The sequence below is a fragment of the Aethalodelphis obliquidens genome, unplaced genomic scaffold (assembly GCF_003676395.1).
Source record: "Aethalodelphis obliquidens isolate GAN/ISIS:26980383/991018 unplaced genomic scaffold, ASM367639v1 scaffold7, whole genome shotgun sequence".
Taxonomy (NCBI): domain Eukaryota; kingdom Metazoa; phylum Chordata; class Mammalia; order Artiodactyla; family Delphinidae; genus Aethalodelphis; species Aethalodelphis obliquidens.
The window spans coordinates 41,247,875-41,266,472 of record NW_020837951.1 but is presented as its reverse complement, the minus strand read 5'-3'; positions in this window follow the sequence as shown (position 1 = coordinate 41,266,472).

Sequence of the window (18,598 nt, the reverse complement as noted above, 5' to 3'; positions counted from 1 at the left end):
TCGCTGTGAGGTTGAGTGATTAGTGGAGTGAGATTAGAATTAAATATGATGACGTGAAGTAACTGAACATACTAATTTATTATTTTTTTATTGGAGTATAGTTGATTTACAATGTTGTGTTAGTTTCAGGTGTACAGCAAAGTGGCTCAGTTACATATATATTATATATTCTTACATATATATATTTTATATGTATTTTCAGATTCTTTTCCACTATAGGTTGTTACAAGATATTGAAAATAGTTCCCTGTGCTATACAGTAGGACCTTGTTTATTTTATTTACAGTAGTGTGTATCTGTTAATCCCAAACTCCCAATTTATCCCTCTCCCTGTCCCTTTCCACCCCTGGTAACCACAAGTTTGTTTTCTATGTCTGTGAGTCTATTTCTGTCTTGTAAATAACTTCATTTGTATCAATTTTTTAGATTCCACATATAAGTGATATCATAGGATATTTGTCCTTCTCTGCTCTGACTCTACCTCACTTAGAATGATAATCTCTAGATCCATCCATGTTGCTGCAAATGGCATTACTGCACTCTTTTTATGGTTGAGTAATATTCCATTGTGTGTGTGTGTATACACACACACACACACCCACACACCCACACACACACCCACACACACACACCCACACACACCCACGTCTTCTTTATCCATTCTCCTGTCCATGGGCATTTAGGTTGCTTCCATGCCTTGGCTATTGTAGATACTGCTACTAGGGCAAACATACTGTTTCAAAGTACTGTCTTTGAAGAGAGTCTCTTGTAGCTGAAGACCCTTTCTTTGCTGGATAGGATATGTGAAGTCTGGGTGAGAGAGGACTTGCTCTGCATAAGAAAGGGAGGAAGCAGTGGAGGTTCTAAAGAGAAAGGAAGAGCAGAGAAACACCGAGGGGTCTGGGGAATGGGAATTAAATTGGTGAGGCTGGCCCCAGCTCAGGGAAAGACAAACGAGGAAACAGCTGAATGGCCAGAAGAAACCAGACAGGGGAAAACAGATGTGTCTGAATGAATTTATAGACTTCACTCTGAGTAATGTGATGTAAAGCCTTTCATTTGCTATGTCTTTGGTAGTTCTCCATGGTTCCTGAATGTTTTGGGAGTGTGTGGGTTACTTTTGCGGGCTGTGAGGAGGTGCTGAGGTTGGCATTAATGTTGAAGGCAAAAGTAGAGTCTCTAAGCAGGAGGAAGCCTACCTGGATTGAGAAGATAGCAGGTAGTACCAATGACAACGATGACGATGACATTGATGATGACAGTGATAATCCTATGAGCTATCACGTATTGAAGGCCTACTGTGTTCCAGATACTTCACATACATTTTTAAATTTAATTTGCATGACAACTCTGTGGAATTGGAACTGTTGGCGTCCTGTTCTATCCCTGTCTTCACCCGGCCCTCTGGATTGATCTGAATCCTTTGCGGGGCACCCGGAGAGAGAAAATCCTTTCTTGAGCTCCGGGTTGCTTATTTTTGGTATTTCCTTCTAAGCAATGTCAGTGGCACAGACTTGACGCTAGAACATAAATTTATTCTCCAACACTGACTAAACACTGTCAGCAGTAGTAGTTACAGGTAGATGACACTTAAAGCTCTCTCCTAGATGTATAGCTTCATCTTAACACATTAATAGATAACTCATTTTGTTCGCCTTTATAACATTCACAAACTTATTCCCAGATTCTTTTCCAGGTAGAGCTAAGTAGACTCTGGTGCAACCCCTAATTATAGCTTATCTTATTTTCACATGGTGCCTCATTATAATGCAATTTTCATTCATCAGAGGCACCTTGCCAGGGCACCTGGGTGTTGGAGTGTGCTCAGTACACACTAAACCAAGAACATTAATTTGACTGGGTCGTTTCTGTCTTCGCTGTTGGCTACCCTCTCTCTGGAGGTAAAAGAATGCAAACTGTCCTTCTGTTTTCCTGTTTTCTTTCCTTATTTTGTCTCGCCCCCACCCAAGGACAGGCTGCCCTGCAACGTTTCTCCTGAATAATCTCCTCTCCTCGCAAACCATAGGTTCTCCTCTGATCAATACTTTACAGTGATTCAATGATATGTAGAGGTAATACCATTCCCCATTTTACAGATGAGATTTAGGGAGGTAAGATTCACACAAGGTCACACAGCTAGGAAGAGATAGAGCTAGAATTCCAGTCGGAGTCTATCTGCCTTCCAACACCAGCCTCTTTCTTTCCTATTCTGTCTCCCTTCACCAGGTGCAAAGGAGTTATGAAGGGCAGCCTACAAATTATGGCAGCTCTCTCCCTCCACCATGAGGGCATAGGCTGGACAGTTTGGGGGCGTGGGGTAGCCAAGCATGTAGTATCATGGAGCTAAATTGCAACATCTATTTATCACATTTCCCTGAGATTTTTTTTCAGTTTAAACATTTTTAAAATTAAAAAATATAAAATCACCATCTAGGCTTAAGTTAGTTCTAGTAAAAGTTGCAGTTGACATTAAATGTTTGTAATAATGCTTACAATATTGACTGTTTTAAGTGAGAATTCAGGGGCAACACACGTTCCATACATCTTTCCGATGTTCAAGTGCACACTCTCCCCACCAAACTTACTGCAGAGGGGAAAAAAGAAAATCTTGCTTAACAAGAGGAACATGTAAAATGCCTTCAGCACAGGAAACACCTTCTATTTTACTCTAAGAATAACTCCAAAACATCAAGTATTAAAAACAGCAGTGAATAAATCTTTACAATTGTACTTCTTCCCACACTGACAATTGTTGAGAATATACTTTGCTCCTTACACTGTCTTATTATCATTGAGAGTGTAAATGATGTTAAAATATATCCGTGTGTTTCCATCCCAGGAACCACATGAAGCTACCTTTGCTATGTACTATCTGCTTGTCTTTCTACTAGCAAGTTACACTGGGATTTTTTTGTGTGTGTGTGTGATATGCTGGATGAGAATCTCATTGTAAAAAAACTTTTTGTTATGAAAATGTTCAAACATACACAGTTGTACAGAGAATTTCATAGTTGACCCTCGGTATCTGCTTGGCATCAACAGTTATCAACTAATGGCCTATCCTGTTTCTTCTTTCTCTGCTCCCTAGGTTTTTTTTTTTGGAGGGGGTGTGTATATGGGGCGATTAAAGGGGAATTGAGTATTTTCAAGCAAACCCTAAAAATCTCATTGTGTGCAAATCTGAGACTCAATTTAAGTTATCTCTAAATCAATTCCAATTTTTGCAAGTAGTTCCTATGTCTAGTAGATACTCAAATTATGTTTCCTCATTAATTCTAAGAAATGATTCAGAGACCTAGAGGAGGATGCAGTGAGTATACTCGGGGCTTTTTTGTGTAGTTCCCCCTCTGCCAGATGTTGGACGAAGTGCCATTTGTGAAGTAGGCGAACCCATAAGTGGTATGGACTGGCCACGTGCTGGATCTTCTTCTTAATGCTGGTTTCTCCTTTGCCATCTTTCCCGATTTTCAGTAGGGATCTATTTCCTAGACGAGGGAATATGTGATGATAATAGGTTGAAGTTGCTTTGATAAAACTCATGAATTTTTCATGTAATTTAAATACAGTTTGGGCTACCAGGGACATGGTTCTAAGGAGTGCTCTCCTGCTAAGCCTAGGCCTTGTGTCTTCAAAGTCTTGCCTCCCCCATGGAAATCTGAGGAAGGAAAATATGAAAAGAAGAAACCAACTTTGTTCTGCAGTCCTGACTTTTATGGATCCATTTGCTCTCATGGCTCTAGAGTCAAGGCAGAGGAGAGAGGTATTTTACACTCAGAACCTCAGCAACCTGAATAAGTGGCCTTTTCAAATGGCTCTGCACCTGTAGGTTGATGGCTTCATTTAGCCAGATCTGTTCATGTGTTTATTCCTCTCAGTGTCTCACTATCAAAAGAAGGTACTTGGGAGTTTAGGGCCTGAACAGAAGTTAAAATGCACTGTAGACATTCAAAGCACACTTCTTGATTGACTGATTCATTTATTCATTTTGTGATTCTAGGCCCTGTTCAGCATTTTGGGGATACACAGTAAAAAAAAAAAAAAAAAAAAAAAGGCAGAGTCTCAGTCTGCATGGAGTTTATGTCGTAATGGAGGAGATAGATAATATATAAGCAAACAAATAGATAATAATAGTTGTGTTAAGCCATATGGAGCAAATAAAGAGGGTGATGAGATAGCACCTGATTGGAGAACAGAGAGGTAGCAACTTTAGATTAGAGGATATGTCAGGCAGGATTGGCAGGTCAGTGCTACGTGAAGTGTGGCCTGGGAGCATCACCATCATCTAGAAACGTTTCAGAAATCCACATTTCTAAAGATATGTTAGAAATTTGATCTAAAGATGAAAGATATATTGAACTTTTATCTCTGGGGAAGGAGCTCTCCAGGTGATTCTTAGGCATCGAAGTTTTGAGAAACACTGTGCTAGATTATGCAGTGACCTCCAAAACCCACTTTCCTGTTGCATTCCCATCATGGGTCAGCAGAAGGCCCTACTCCTAGTCTTTCTGTGGCCCACGTGCCAGCAGCTACTACTGTCTTTTAAAGACTGTTGGTTGTTATGAGGAGCGTGAAAAAGCTCTGGAGGGTCTTGCAACTAGAGACTCCAATCTGGAATTGACACATCATTCCTGTCCACAGTCAACTGGCAAGCCCTGGGCCCATGGCTGTACCCGATCCCAAGAGACCCAGGAAGGACAGCCCTTCCATGTGCCCGGATAAGTGGTGCCTTATTTCTATATTGTTACTAATGACTACAAAGGCTAATGCCAACAGTATCATTTCATACCTTTGAGTCATCAGGATTCCAGGTCCAACCATATCTGCTGTGGTCTCCTTTTGAGAAAGGTATGATTTAGGGAAGTGGTACTACATAGTAGAAAATGCTTGGACCTTGGTTCCAATCCCTGATATGCCACTTGGGCAATTTATTTAAGCTACTTGACACTCAGTTTCTTTTTCATCTATAAATTGGGGGTTATAATACCTTCCTTTCAGGGTTATCACAAAGATAAAATGAGATAGGGAATCTAAGGAGCCTTTCTAGTACAATAGTGGCATCTGTGTCTAATGGTAGACAAAAAAGATACTACTCTTTACATCTAACAGTAGGCACAAAAGATACTAAACAATGTTACTGATTTAGAGTGGAATAGATTCATTGAATCTGGGGAATTGAAAGAGATCTTAGAAGCCTCTTCTTAGTCCTTTATCCCATCCAATGCAGAAATCACCAGAAACTTCCTGGCAATTGGTTATATAATCATTCACTTGAAACTCTAGTGACAAAAATTCCTCCCTCTTTGAGAAAGCCCTTTTCAACCTAGAATTGTATTTTCAGAGGACCAGTTTATTGCTATGGTTCACTCATGCTTGAGGAAAAATGTGTTCTGTGGTCAAAGAAGTTTGTAAAGTTCTGGGTTTGACAAACCAATGCAGTTTTTTTCTTGTATACAACTTCTTAGAACCCTTCATATTTTCATGAACATTGTGATTTTCTAGAAGAGTGCTATGTTGTGCAGTATTTTCCAAGTAAGACTTAGGGAATAGTGTTTTGAGAAATATATTATGGCAAATATTGTTGTAAATATTAGACACCTATATTGAAGCAAATTCTGTTGCTTAAAAACTTGGAACTCTTCCTCCTATCTCTGTTCTCTGGAACAACAGAGGTAAATGTGCACTGCTTGCCACACAACAGATCCCATACAATCGATGTACGAATCAAAGACGTGGTGTGACATAAAGTAGAATACATCTGGATCGTTGTTGCAATATACAAAGCCTTTTAATACCAGAGTCTTTGACCCCTGTTGTGCACAAATATTGATTATCCAAAAACCAGAAAATGGGACAAATAGCCCTTTCTGATAATTCTAATTTAAACACTGAAGAATGTATTTATCTAAAGGACTAAAGGGAAATTGTATGTAATCCTTCTTCTTGAGTTCTTCTGATGCCTCTTATCACTTGGCCACCCCTCTGCAGCCAATATTACTGTGACGTCTAGGATGAACCAGGCAGGAAAGTGAAGGAATTCACCAAGGCCACTGAGGGAGTCTATGTGTCAGATCCCAGAATAGAAGGCGAAGGCGTCTGGCTCCTGTGGTCTTGGCCTGTGAGCAGCCATATCTCCTAAGAGGTCATTTGATGCTGGGAGGGGAAAACGAACTGGCGACAGAATGAAAAGGATTCAATGATACACTTTCTCTCCTATGACATCTTCGTGATGAGATCTTCTGATGTCTCCGTATCCACATTAGTTATGTAATACAATGAGAAATTGCTTTTGTCATCAAAAGCTTAGGACAGACAATTACAGATCTAACTTGAGCATTTTATTTGAGTAGGGAATAATCCTTTCACACACACACACAAAAACACATATAGCTTATCTTTGTAAAAGCTTCAGCCCTGGCTGTGCCACTAATAAACTGTGCAGTTATGGACTGGACATTACCCTCTCCTGAATCAGCATCCTTATCCTTAAAGCAAGGGGGTTAAACCAAATTACCAGTTTTATTCCACCTCCACATTTCTATAACCACGTTACAGAATTTTCAATGAAGGGCATCCTTTCAGTTCACAAAACCAGTTATGTAAGACATAATTTCATCCTTTTATTTAAATCCACTTAAATGTGACTCGGAGCTATCATGTGTCCAAGATGAAGTTCAATCTCAGACATCACTGGCGTTAACACTTCCCACACAGAAATGTGGTTGTATTTCAGTGTCTTGTTCAGTGCCAGAATAGACCCTCAGTTCGTCAGCTGTAGGGCTAGACTGTTAGCATGCGTTGCCACTGTGCCCCCTGACCTTACGGCATGGTTCCCTGTGGTTTCAGGGTATCGTGCTTAAGGCATAGGTCCTTATGCCGAGGCTGGAAACCTGTGTCTACAGTCCTTCTTCCCCGGTGAATCATGAAGCCATTTCTTTCTTGGCCACCTTCCAAGAAGCTACCATAGTGGATCTCTGTTGTCATGGGACGTCTAAACTTTTGTCTTTTTCAACAGTCCAAGAGATTAAAATTATTTTCTCTTTTCTAGTAATCCTGAAAGACATTTGTCTTTCCCCCACCATCTCCAGAGGTTTATCCAGAAGGTAAACAATCTCTGAAAAGAATTTTATATTTCACAAAGGATAGGAAGAGTTTTGTCTTCAAGTAGCTTCTGCTTTATATAAAAAATATTTCTGGTGGGATAAGGAAGGTGGGAGGAAGACGCAAGAGGGAGGGGATGTGGGGATGTATGTATATGGATAGCTGATTCACTTTGTTATACAGCAGAAACTAACACATCATTATAAAGCAATTAGACTCCAATAAATATGTTAAAAAATATTTCTGAAGCAAGGAAATACTAAATGCCTGGCTATTTGCTTGAAACACAGGAAAGGAAAAACAGGGGGAGACAAACATATATTAACATTTTGATAAATTGTAGTGACCAGTTGCTAATACACACAAACTTGAGGATCTATGAGGGAGAAAAATAAACATTTTTAAACATTTTTTATTCCATACATAACATACTTTCAGCATAGAATATTTAAAATCAAGGTAGCAAAAATGAAATTGTATATTCAAAGCATTTATGATCCAACCTCTTGGAGAAAACTATTTTTAATATTTTGGTGTATATATTTTCACATTCTCTCTATGCATAAGTACTATTACTATCATTATTATTAAAGCTGGCTAACATTTATTGTTTGTTTGCTAAGATAGAAGAGGCCTGAGGGAAATCTAATTCATGAATGATACAGAGACCAAGTCTTTGAATAATGAAAATTTTAAGTAGCCAATGTTTATTGAGAATTTATCATATCTGTATATACCAAGCCTTATGTGAAATCCTTTAGGTGCATTTTTTTCATTTCATCTTTGTGTCAAAGCCATGAAGTTAGTTTTCATAGGAGATAGTGCTAGACATCTACCAAGTCTCTATGTCCCTCCCTTTCTTCCTAACAGAACTGCAGCTTTTTTAAGAATCCACCCTTCGCTTCTGCTTTGCAATTTATGTCTCAGGGAAGCTGTCCTATCTCTAGCTTGAGGGATGGGCTTGATTGATGTAAGAATAATTCCATTACAGCAGGTAGTGATTTGTTCAGCCTGTGAGGATACTCAGTCCTGGACAATGAGACATGAAGAAGAGTAGGCTGGGAGTTTCTGGAAATGATTCTGTGATCCTAAACAAAGAAGCCCAAGAAGAGGCTGTTTCTTCCTTTTCTTTTAGACAGCTGAATATGATGTCATGTTTCTTATTGTTTAATCTATTTTGAGTTAGTGTTTCTGTTTCTTGAGGTTACAAGCATCCCAACTCATACAGTATGATTATTTCATTTCTACAAATGATGAAATTCAAGCTCAGAAGTTCAGCAATTGCCCAAGTCAGTAGGAAAGATTCCATCTTTGTTCCATCTGAGTTCAGAATCTCCACTCCTAAGCTTGAAATTTATTTTTGCTTATAAGTCACTGATCTTTATTTTTCGGTGAACTTGCTGTTCATGCCTTTTGAAAAGGCACAGTTTAAGCCCAGTGTGTATTTTGTTTTCCATAATTTCAGATAAAATACTTGTGAAAAGCTTCTCACATAGTTCTTAAAATTCTTAAAGCTGTCACTTCTATTTGTAAATTCACCTCACCATTACTTTTTATTTTTGTTGTTATAACTCTAGGAGGTACTGTTTCAGTATTAACCCAACACATTTTAAAACATGATGAACTAGCTATAAGTTATTATTTGAAATAAGTCACCTGGCTGCACAGTGTTTTATTTGGATGTCTCAGGGCATCATCCTAAATAGTACTGTGGTGACTTCTTTTCTCACCACCTATCAGTTTGTAAGTTTCTTGAACACAGAGGCTGTGTATCCTTATATTTTAATAGCTCAGTGGAAACTCTGGCCCATTTATGGGAGTAATAGGTAGCAAACTTGCATTTATTGAGTACTAAGTAATGATAGGTAATAGGCATGCTCTAGGGGTGTATATATAATATTTAATCATCAAATAACCTTATGGATTACATTTTATTATCTCCATTTCACAGTTGAGAAAAAGTTTAGAGATGATAAATATGATTCATTCAAATATTCAGTTAGTCAGAAAATATTTCTCAAGCACAGCCTTCCTGCCAGGTGATAGTTGCTACAGATACAATGGTGAACAAGTTATAGTTTCTGTCCACAGTAACTTTATAGTTAAGGGATAAAGACAAAGAAGGAAAGAGACAATTATTATAGAGCGAGAATGAGAGGGAAGCACAGGGAATTATGGGAGCAAAAAAGAGGGACACCTGACTAAAATGTAGCAATTAGGGAGGGTCTCCTTGAGGAAGTGACATCTGGTTTGAATCCTAAAAGGAAAATAAGAGGCAGCCAGGTAAGGGGGCAGGGGGTGAGGTTAGACTTCAAGGGAGAATGACCCCATGTGCAAGTCTCTAAGGCATAGTGTGAGCATGGTATCTTCCATGAGGTCAGAGAATGCGGTCTGATGGGGGAGGGTGAGAGATGAATCTGAAAAGGTACTTCACATTTTTGAATCACTTTAGTTGATGTGCTAAGAAAGTTGAATTTTGCCCTGTATGACTTGGGGGGCCATTTGGGCAGAGAAGTGATTTATCTTATTTCTATTTTGGAAAGGGTAAAGAATGGCTTGGAGCAGGGTATGGCAAAGGTTTTCGAAACTAAATATTTTCAGCTTTGTGGGTCACATGGTCTCCAACTTGACACTGTTATTGTAGCACAGAAGCAGCAATAGACAATATATTCATATGTAAACATGTGGACATGACTGAATTCCAATAAAACTTAATTTACAAAAACAGGCAGGGGTCAGATTTGGCCAGAAGGTTGTAGTTTGCTGAACCCTTGTTTGGAAGGAAGTGAAAATCAGGAGACAAGAGGCTGTTATAGTAATCCAGTCAGCACTGGTGGCAATCTGAAAGAATAAAGAGATAATGTAAGTGAAAAGAAGTAGGCAGGTTTAAGAGATATAAGGAAATGGTTTGACCAGGGTTTAATGATTGATTTGATCTGTACATAGCAGAAGAAGGAATAAAAATGGCTCCTAGGGGACTGGTACGAATCATGGTGTAGATAACTGTGTGCTCCAACTGAAGACAGGACTAATTGGAAGAGCAGGTTGGGAGAATGAGGTGGGGAAAATATACAAACTAAAACATCAATATCCTGGTGGAGTCATTCAGTGGACAAGGGGGCATATTAAGTTTAGGTACTCAGGAGAGCAATCCAGGCTAGCCACAAAGATTTGTTAGTCCTCGGCATATATGAAGTACGATTGAATATAGAGGCATGGGAGACACCTTCCAGAAAGAGTGACAGGGAGGAGAGGAGCTGAAGCCTGGGAACAAAACCCCAGGGGATGCCTAAGATATAGGCAGAGGAAGTGATTTCTGTGAAGAGAGCTGAGGTGAAGTACTGGGGAGGTATGTAGAGACCAGAAGGAGAAATGTCATGGAAGGCAAAGGAATAGAAAAAAGAAAAGACAAAATCAACAGTATCTAATGCTGTGTCCTTTGATTTTTGGTCAGTGACTTTGGATGACCCACTATCAGAGGAGTGATGGGGAGGAAAACCTGTTTGTAATGAATTGAAGAGGATGGTAGGGGGTGAGTGTTGACATCTAAATGGAGAAAATAAATAGTCAGATGGGGGGTATGTATGATGTGTTTTAATAAAGGAGGGAGAGTCTGGATGATACTTACCTTTCTGAGGTGAAAATACTTGTTAAGAGAAAGTATTGAAGATACATACAAAGAGGGTAGTTGATAGAGGAAGGTCTCAGAAGAAGGGGATGGAAATGGGTTCCAGGGCCAAGGTGATGCATTTACCCAAAGGCTGCAGCTTCTTGCATTGGGACAGGAAAGCAGGAGGCAGAAAAGGTACATATTTTAGTGACTTAGTAGAGGGGAGGGGCAGGAAGCTGAGGGGGGTCTGTTTTCTCTAAGAAGTTTGAGGCAGGGTCTCTGATGAGAGGAAAGGGGTTTTTGCTGTTTGGGAACTTGAGAGATACGGAGAAGGTTGAAAACATCTCTTTGGAAAACTTTAGAGGAAAAAGTTTTTGGCAGGTTGTCAGATCATACATGGCAAACTCGGTATTGGAGTTTGTGTTTCTGTAAGTCTAGAACCACTGTTTTGTTGAATATACCATGTTGCCAGTGAGACGTTGTGCAATTTTACATTTACATGGAACTATTGCTAGTTACAGGGGACCTATTTCCGAGGACTTGATCCTTCGCTCTGATTTTTCTTGCATAGCATTTATGAACTGCTAGTGGGAGCTTGTCTAAAATGTGCTGTGTGCACAGGGACTCCATATGTCCCCATGTGCTATGAAGATGACAGACTGGATGGGGAAACATTTTAAGATGGACTTTCCCAACACCAAGTAAACAGCCTCCCAAGGCATGGCTCTAAGTGTGTGTAAAGAGGATAGCAGAAAATAATAACAAAGATAAATCTTAAGCAAACCAGGGATCAACGAGAAAATTTTAGCCCTACAAGAAGAGCAACGTCCAAGTGAAACTTTCAGAAACTGTCCAGGCCCTACCACAATATTGTGCTTTCTTTATAGATTTTAGGGTTGTGAAAATGATTCATTCTTCCATGCTGTACAATCCTCAGACCAGAGAGTGAGAAGGGGTTGAAAAATTTACTTACTGTATGAAAGTTGCCCGTTACTGCCCTGTTACTTATGGTCAGTCCCTTTCTTCTGGCTCCATAGTTATTTATTAGCAAATTTGAAAAAGTCCAGTGTAAACTCACAGGTCAGTGATAAATCCACACAGATTGGGTGATGAGAGTAAGCTGCCTGAGCTAGCTGACCTTTGAAGGAACAAAACTACAGGGGAAGCTTTACTGCCGTTTCCTGATAAGGTATATTAATTTGTCTAGTCCTATATTATTAGATCCACTCTCTTGTTATCCCAAAGAAGAGGGCTCGTTCTCATAAACTGGTTGGGTCCTTCTAACATACATCAACAGGAGAGAAGCATCAGAGGAAGTTTGAGTGAGTTGGAATTAGAATAGATATTATAATTTGCTTTTTTGTAGGGGGTGGTCTAGACAGAGCATTTCACCAAGTCAGTATTTATCAGTGTACATAAACTTGGCTATTTTGAACATCCCAATTATGTGCTACATTAATATTTTATGTGCAACACACTATATTTCATAGTGTCACTAAAATTAAATCTGACTACTACAAACACTGGCAGCAAACCAAGTCGTGTAAAATGAGGTTATAGCATCACTCACTCAGATGTCTACCCCATTCTAATCATCTCTGGTTCAAAGCAGCAGAAGGCCGCATTTCTCCCAGTAATAATTTGATAACTTAGATAGTGTTTCAAACATGAAGGTTTGACCTTTCCTCAACATGGAGGTTAATATTCCCCTTGATTCAGGATTCCATCACTTAGGTAACTCTGTCTTCACAGACTGTAAGTGACATGATTAACTGTGGGGGGAATGGGACATGCGAAGCCGCCTTTCAAGGACCTGCCGTACATCTTGGAGGAGCCACTACAGTTCAGGCTGAGAACCGCAGCTCTAGAAATTAGTGGGATTGTGATATATTTGTAAGGTATTTTCTATATTAGAAAAATATTTCTATATTTCATATGTGTATATATGAATTTACCTATGACTGCTAAGAAGAAAAAACAATTAGCCAAGTCGTAAATTATCCTTTTCTTCATGTTTTAATTCTGATTACCCAAATGCTTTGTAAGAGATTTAGCCTTACTTGCATTTTTTTGTGTCCAAAAATAAATGATAATTTGTTTTCAGTCTCACAAGTCTTGCTTTTCATATCTTGAAGCCAGCTGGGCCCACATGTTCAAATGTGGACAGCTCTGTTCTAGACTTTTATGTCACGAGCCATAGGCCAAAGGGACAATTCACAAAATATGAAATTGATCTGTTTCCTGGGAATGCTCTCTTAGGCATTGTTTTAATCTGTGGTACATGTTATATTTTAGCTGATCTTTATTGCTATTACTAAATATTTATTTAAAGAATTAAGGATTGAAAATTATTCCTCTCCCTTAGTTTCATTTGGATATGTTAAAGATACCACCCTGGTGGTTATTTTTACTTAAGCAAGATGCAGGTATTTTTATTAAACTTCAAGTTAAAACATATTAAGTTTTAAATAAATGATCCCAAACCTAAAGTACAGAAAATCATGTAATGGAGTCTTATGTACCCACCACTGAGATTCAACAGAAGATGACAAGTTTTAATACTGGCTTCAGAAAGGATATCTAGGATCTGAGCAGTATAATTAATGAGCTTGATCAATGAATGATGACAGCTTTGTTTCTTTTCAATTGTTATTCCTTCATTTCTTTTTGTTATTGAGCTGGCCAGTGTCTTCCGTATTGATATTAAATAGAAATCTGCTTTTTTTTTTTAACATTTTTATTGGAGTATAATTGCTTTACAATGGTGTGTTAGTTTCTGCTTTATAACAAAGTGAATCAGCTATACATATACCCCCATTTCCCCTCCCTCTTGCATCTCCCTCCCTCCCCCCCTCCCTATCCCACTGCTATAGGTGGTCACAAAGCACCAAGCTGATGTCCCTGTGCTATGCGGCTGCTTCCCACTAGCTATCTATTTTACGTTTGGTAGTGTATATATGTCCATGCCTCTCTCTCGCTTTGTCACAGCTTACCCTTCCCTCCCCCCGTATCCTCAAATCCATTCTCTAGTAGGTCTGTGTCTTTATTCCGGTCTTACCCCTAGGTTCTTCATGACATTTTTTGTCCCTTAAATTCCATATATATGTGTTAGCATATGGTATTTGTCTTTCTCTTTCTGACTTACTTCACTCTGTATGACGGACTCTAGGTCCATCCACCTCACTACAAATAACTCAATAGAAATCTGATTTTAAAAGGAGTAATTCAAATGTTTTACCATTAAGCTTGCTGTAGGATTTAAGGAGATTCATTTTACCAGATTAAGGATGTTTCCTCCTATTCCTAATGCTCTAAGTGGTCCCTCCTCCCCACTCCTCACCCCCAGGAAGAGCTGTTGAATTTTATCACATATTTTGTATTCCTCTAGAGATGGAGGTGTTACTCTGATGGTTTTTATTAAGACTTTATCTTTTTAGAGCAGTTTTGGGTTCACAGAAAGCTTGAGGGGAAGATACAGAGATTTCTCTCATACCCCCTCCCCCCAAAACAGGCATAGCCTCTCCATTATCAGCATCCCCCACCAGAGGGTACATTTGTTACAAGTGATGAGCCTATGCTGACAAATCATAATCACGGGCTTCCCTGGTGGTGCAGTGGTTGAGAGTCCGCCTGCCGATGCAGGGGGACACGGGTTCGTGCCCCGGTCCGGGAAGATCCCACATGCCGCGGAGCGGCTGGGCCCGTGAGCCATGGCCGCTGAGCCTGCGCGTCCGGAGCCTGTGCTCCGCAACGGGAGAGGCCACAACAGTGAGGGGCCCGCGTACCGCAAAAAAAAAAAAAAAAAATCATAATCACTCAAAGTCCATAGTTTACATTACAGTTCACTCTTGGTGTGGTAGATTCTATGGATTTGGACAAATATATAATGACCTATATCTATCGTTATGGCATCATACAGAGTGTTTTTTTTCACTGCCCTGAAAATCCTCTGTGCTCTATCTATTCATCCCTTTCTTCCTTCAGCCCCTGTCAAGCACTGACATTTCTACTGTCTCCATATTTTTGGAGAATTGTCATATAGTTGGAATTGTACAGTACGTAGCCTTTTCAGGTTGTCTTCTTTCACTTAGTCATATGCATTTAATGTTTCCTCCATGTCTTTTCCTGGCTTGATAGCTCATTTAGCACTGAATCATATTCCATTTCTGATGTACCACAGTTGATTTATCCATTCACCTACTGAAGGACATCTTGGTTGTTTCTTCCAAGTTTTGCCAGTCTGAGTAAAGCTGCTATAAACAGTGGTGTGCAGATTTTCAGGTGGATGTAAGTTTTCAACTTCTTTAGGTAAATGTCAAGAAGCATGATTGCAGGATTGTATGGTAAAAGCATGTTTAGTTTAGTAAGAGCCTGCCAAACTGTCTTCCAAAGCGGTTGTACCATTTTGCACTCCTGTGAGCAAAGAATGAGAGTTCCTGTTGCTCCATATCCTTACCAATATTTGTTGTTGTCAGTATTCTGGATTTTGGCCATTCTAGTAGGTGTGTAGTGGTATCCAGAAGATTTCAAGGACCTCATTGCTAGTCTAGTTGGTGTATGGGCTTGAATCATCTTTTAATCACTAAACTGTTTTGCTGTCCCTTTACCAGGTAGCCTGAATGCCTTTTACTAAAATTGTTAATCTTCACTGAGATGCTAAACTGATTTCTGTCACTCTTCAGTGTCAGAACAGACATTTTTGCATTTGAATCTTTACATATTTAATGGGTTGAAACTCAAAACATTCTCATCACTTTAAATCAGTTTTAGCCCCAGGGAAGTAACTTAGCAAAGTAAAATAAAATGAAATAAATAAGTAAAATGTGTGAATACATGAGATACGTGGGTGGTGGGAAGAGCAGTATTTATACTCAAAGTAGTGCCTTTCAAAATTGATTTAGCAGCAAACTGTATCTTTAAACAAAATGTAACCAGAATGCCAGTGTGAAAAATGGATAAAACAGAGCATCTTGTATTGGTAGCTTCAGGGTGAGCAGGGTGGAATGGGGACCTGGGTTTGTTCCTAAGAGGCAGCCCCCTAATTTTTACCCTTATTGGCTCTGAGAGGTCCCTCAGACTTCTAGGGATATCACAGAACATTGTCTATAAAGCACTTACCTAGACAATAACTCATATTTTGACAAATATTGTAGATTTCATATGTCCAAATAGGCCTTACTTTAAAAAGTTATCTTGGGAACTTGCACATTTCTTTCAGTACATTTTTTATAGTTGAAAACCATACAAACAAAAATGTAAGAAAAGAAAATAACTTAGAATTTCTGTTCACACTAATAATAAATATTAATACTTAGACTTCTGTACCTCCATAAAGAAATCACCATGGAAGTTTATATTTTTATTCCAGTCATAGTAACATTGTTCAAAAAATATCAGAATTACTCATTGAGTCCATTTATGAGCCACTATAGAAAGCAAATATCAATTAATTAAGGTAATAACCTGTTTTGAGGACAAATGGAATTATCTTCACTGGCTGGATCTTTGACTGTTTCCAAAAATCAAAGCCAACATCAAAAGGCTGAAGTTTTGCCATTACAGCTATTCAAAGCAAAAGGAATTGCAAATGCCAAATGTAGCTCCAAAAGAAAATTTGCTAATGTGATATGAGTATGAACAGTCACAGCATCATTAGAATAAATGCGGAACCTCCTTTATGGTGATTGCCTTAAAGAATTCTATGTTCCTGTGGCTGAGTTGTGGTATGCGTGTCATGCCTGGTAGAGCCCGAACAGAATATAGGGTACAGAAGGTGGAGAGCAAGCAGGAAGAGGATTTCTTGGTTGGGTGAAGCTGGTGAATCTTGTTACAACCTAAAGGGCAAAAAAGGTCAAGCGTGGCCACTGGGAGTTAGTGGCTAAGACTGAGAAATAAAATCAGTGTATGGGCTTAAGTGGAGAAAGGAATCTGACGGACAGGTGCAAAAGAGAGCAAATTAACAATTTTTATAAATCATGATTTTTAAATCATTGAAAGGAATTTAATGAAGGGCTAGGAGTGTGGTTGACCTAAGAAGGTAGCTTTGGTACAGTAGAAACCATTCCAGATTTGAGTTAGAAGTCATGGATTCCTTTCCATCCTCTACCACGTATCAATGGTATGACCTTGGGAAGGTCACTTGACCCCATCTGTGTTCATATATTATTTTGCCCATATCTCTGTCGCAGCTCTTATTACATAATAAGCCATTTATGCATTTGTCTTCCTTCTTAAGCTCTGGGTATTTCAAGACAGGCTTCTTAACTTACTCATCTTTGCATTTCCTAGTGCCTGGAAGAGAGACTGGCACAAAACAGGTGATCAGTCATTGTTTGTTGAAATAAAATGCAGTTGTGACTATTGAAGTGAAAAAAGCTCTTTGTGAAGTGCAGAGGACTGTAGAGTTGTAGACCATTTTTTACTAAAAATAAAAATCTGAGAACTGATTCGTAACATAGGAAATGAAGACTTTAATAAAAGATATGGCTCCACTTTATATTTTAATCCTTTCAAGTTCAAGAGGGTTGAGATAGTAAAGTGTTTTCGGATGTGTGAGTGTAGGCAGAGGTTGGCATTAATTCTAAACAATAGAAGTGACTACATTTTGGGCTTCCCTGGTGGCACAGTGGTTAAGAATCTGCCTGCCAATGGAGGGGGCAAGGGTTCGAGCCCTGGCCCGGGAAGATCCCACAAGCCATGGAGCAACTAAGCCTGTGTGCCACAGCTACTGAAGCCCGTGCTTCACAACAAGGGAAGCTACTGCAATGAGAAGCCCTCGCACCGCAACGAAGAGTAGCTCCCACTCGCTGCAACTAGAGAAAGCCTGCACCCAGTGACAAAGACACAACGTAGCCATAAATAGGTAGATAGATAGATAGACAGATAGATAGATAGATGGATAGATAGATAGACTGCAGTTTGACTGGACTCTTCAGGGATCATGTTCACATGTTCATGAATATCACAGGTTGTTCAACTTGCCACTCACCTGGTAGTAGAATTTTGCTATGAAAGGACTAGATTTAATACCTAATTCTTTCTTGGTCACTTCCATAGGCTTTTTGTCTTCATTCCTTTGTGCTCTCATGGAGAGGGGACCGGTATTTTCTCCTGGCTTGAGGTTAATTTGAGTCACAACTCGGCATCGAAGAGAGAGTCTCGTCGCATACTTTGTGTGGCACCAGGTTGCCATCTGAGGGCTTGCGTTTCATGTTTCGTCAGGCATCCTACAGTGCAGTTATCTATACCCAGGCAGAAATAAGATCCACCCCTGCCTGAGCTGGCCTGGAGACTTGCCCATGGTGCCAGCCTTCTCTAGGAAACACAGGAAATGCTTCATGATGCTACAGACCTTGAGGAGAATAGCTTTGATAGATCGTAGGTCCCCTAAACTCAGACTTGGAGCTGCTTCTGGGATGACTCCAGTGCAGATGAGATGAAAGGAAAACAAAACATTAACAACCATTTTGACAACCCTCCAACTCTCGAATTTAATTGCAGCCAGCTTTCCAGGAAGGATGCTGAGCTACAGAGTTCAGTATCTTATCAGGTTAGGCCGTCTCATTTGATAAGTCCCTCCCCATTTATTATTCTCCCATTCCATCCTTGAAGAGCAGTTGTTCCCAAGCATATCTCCAGCTGATTATCCAGAGGTGTCAGGCATGATTAATACCCTGCCTTCCATCATGCATCATCTTTCTTTTCCCCTTAGGGCCCCAAGAGCCATGTCCTTTTCTGCTCCTTGCTGCCACAACAAATAAGTTCCCCTGTATTGTATGTACAGAAAGACATATTTCCTGATGTCTGTGCTCTGCACATCTTAGCAGATTGGATGGCAGTAGCTAGGATCGTCATAAATTCGATGCTGGCATGATATGTCTAGGGTGCTGC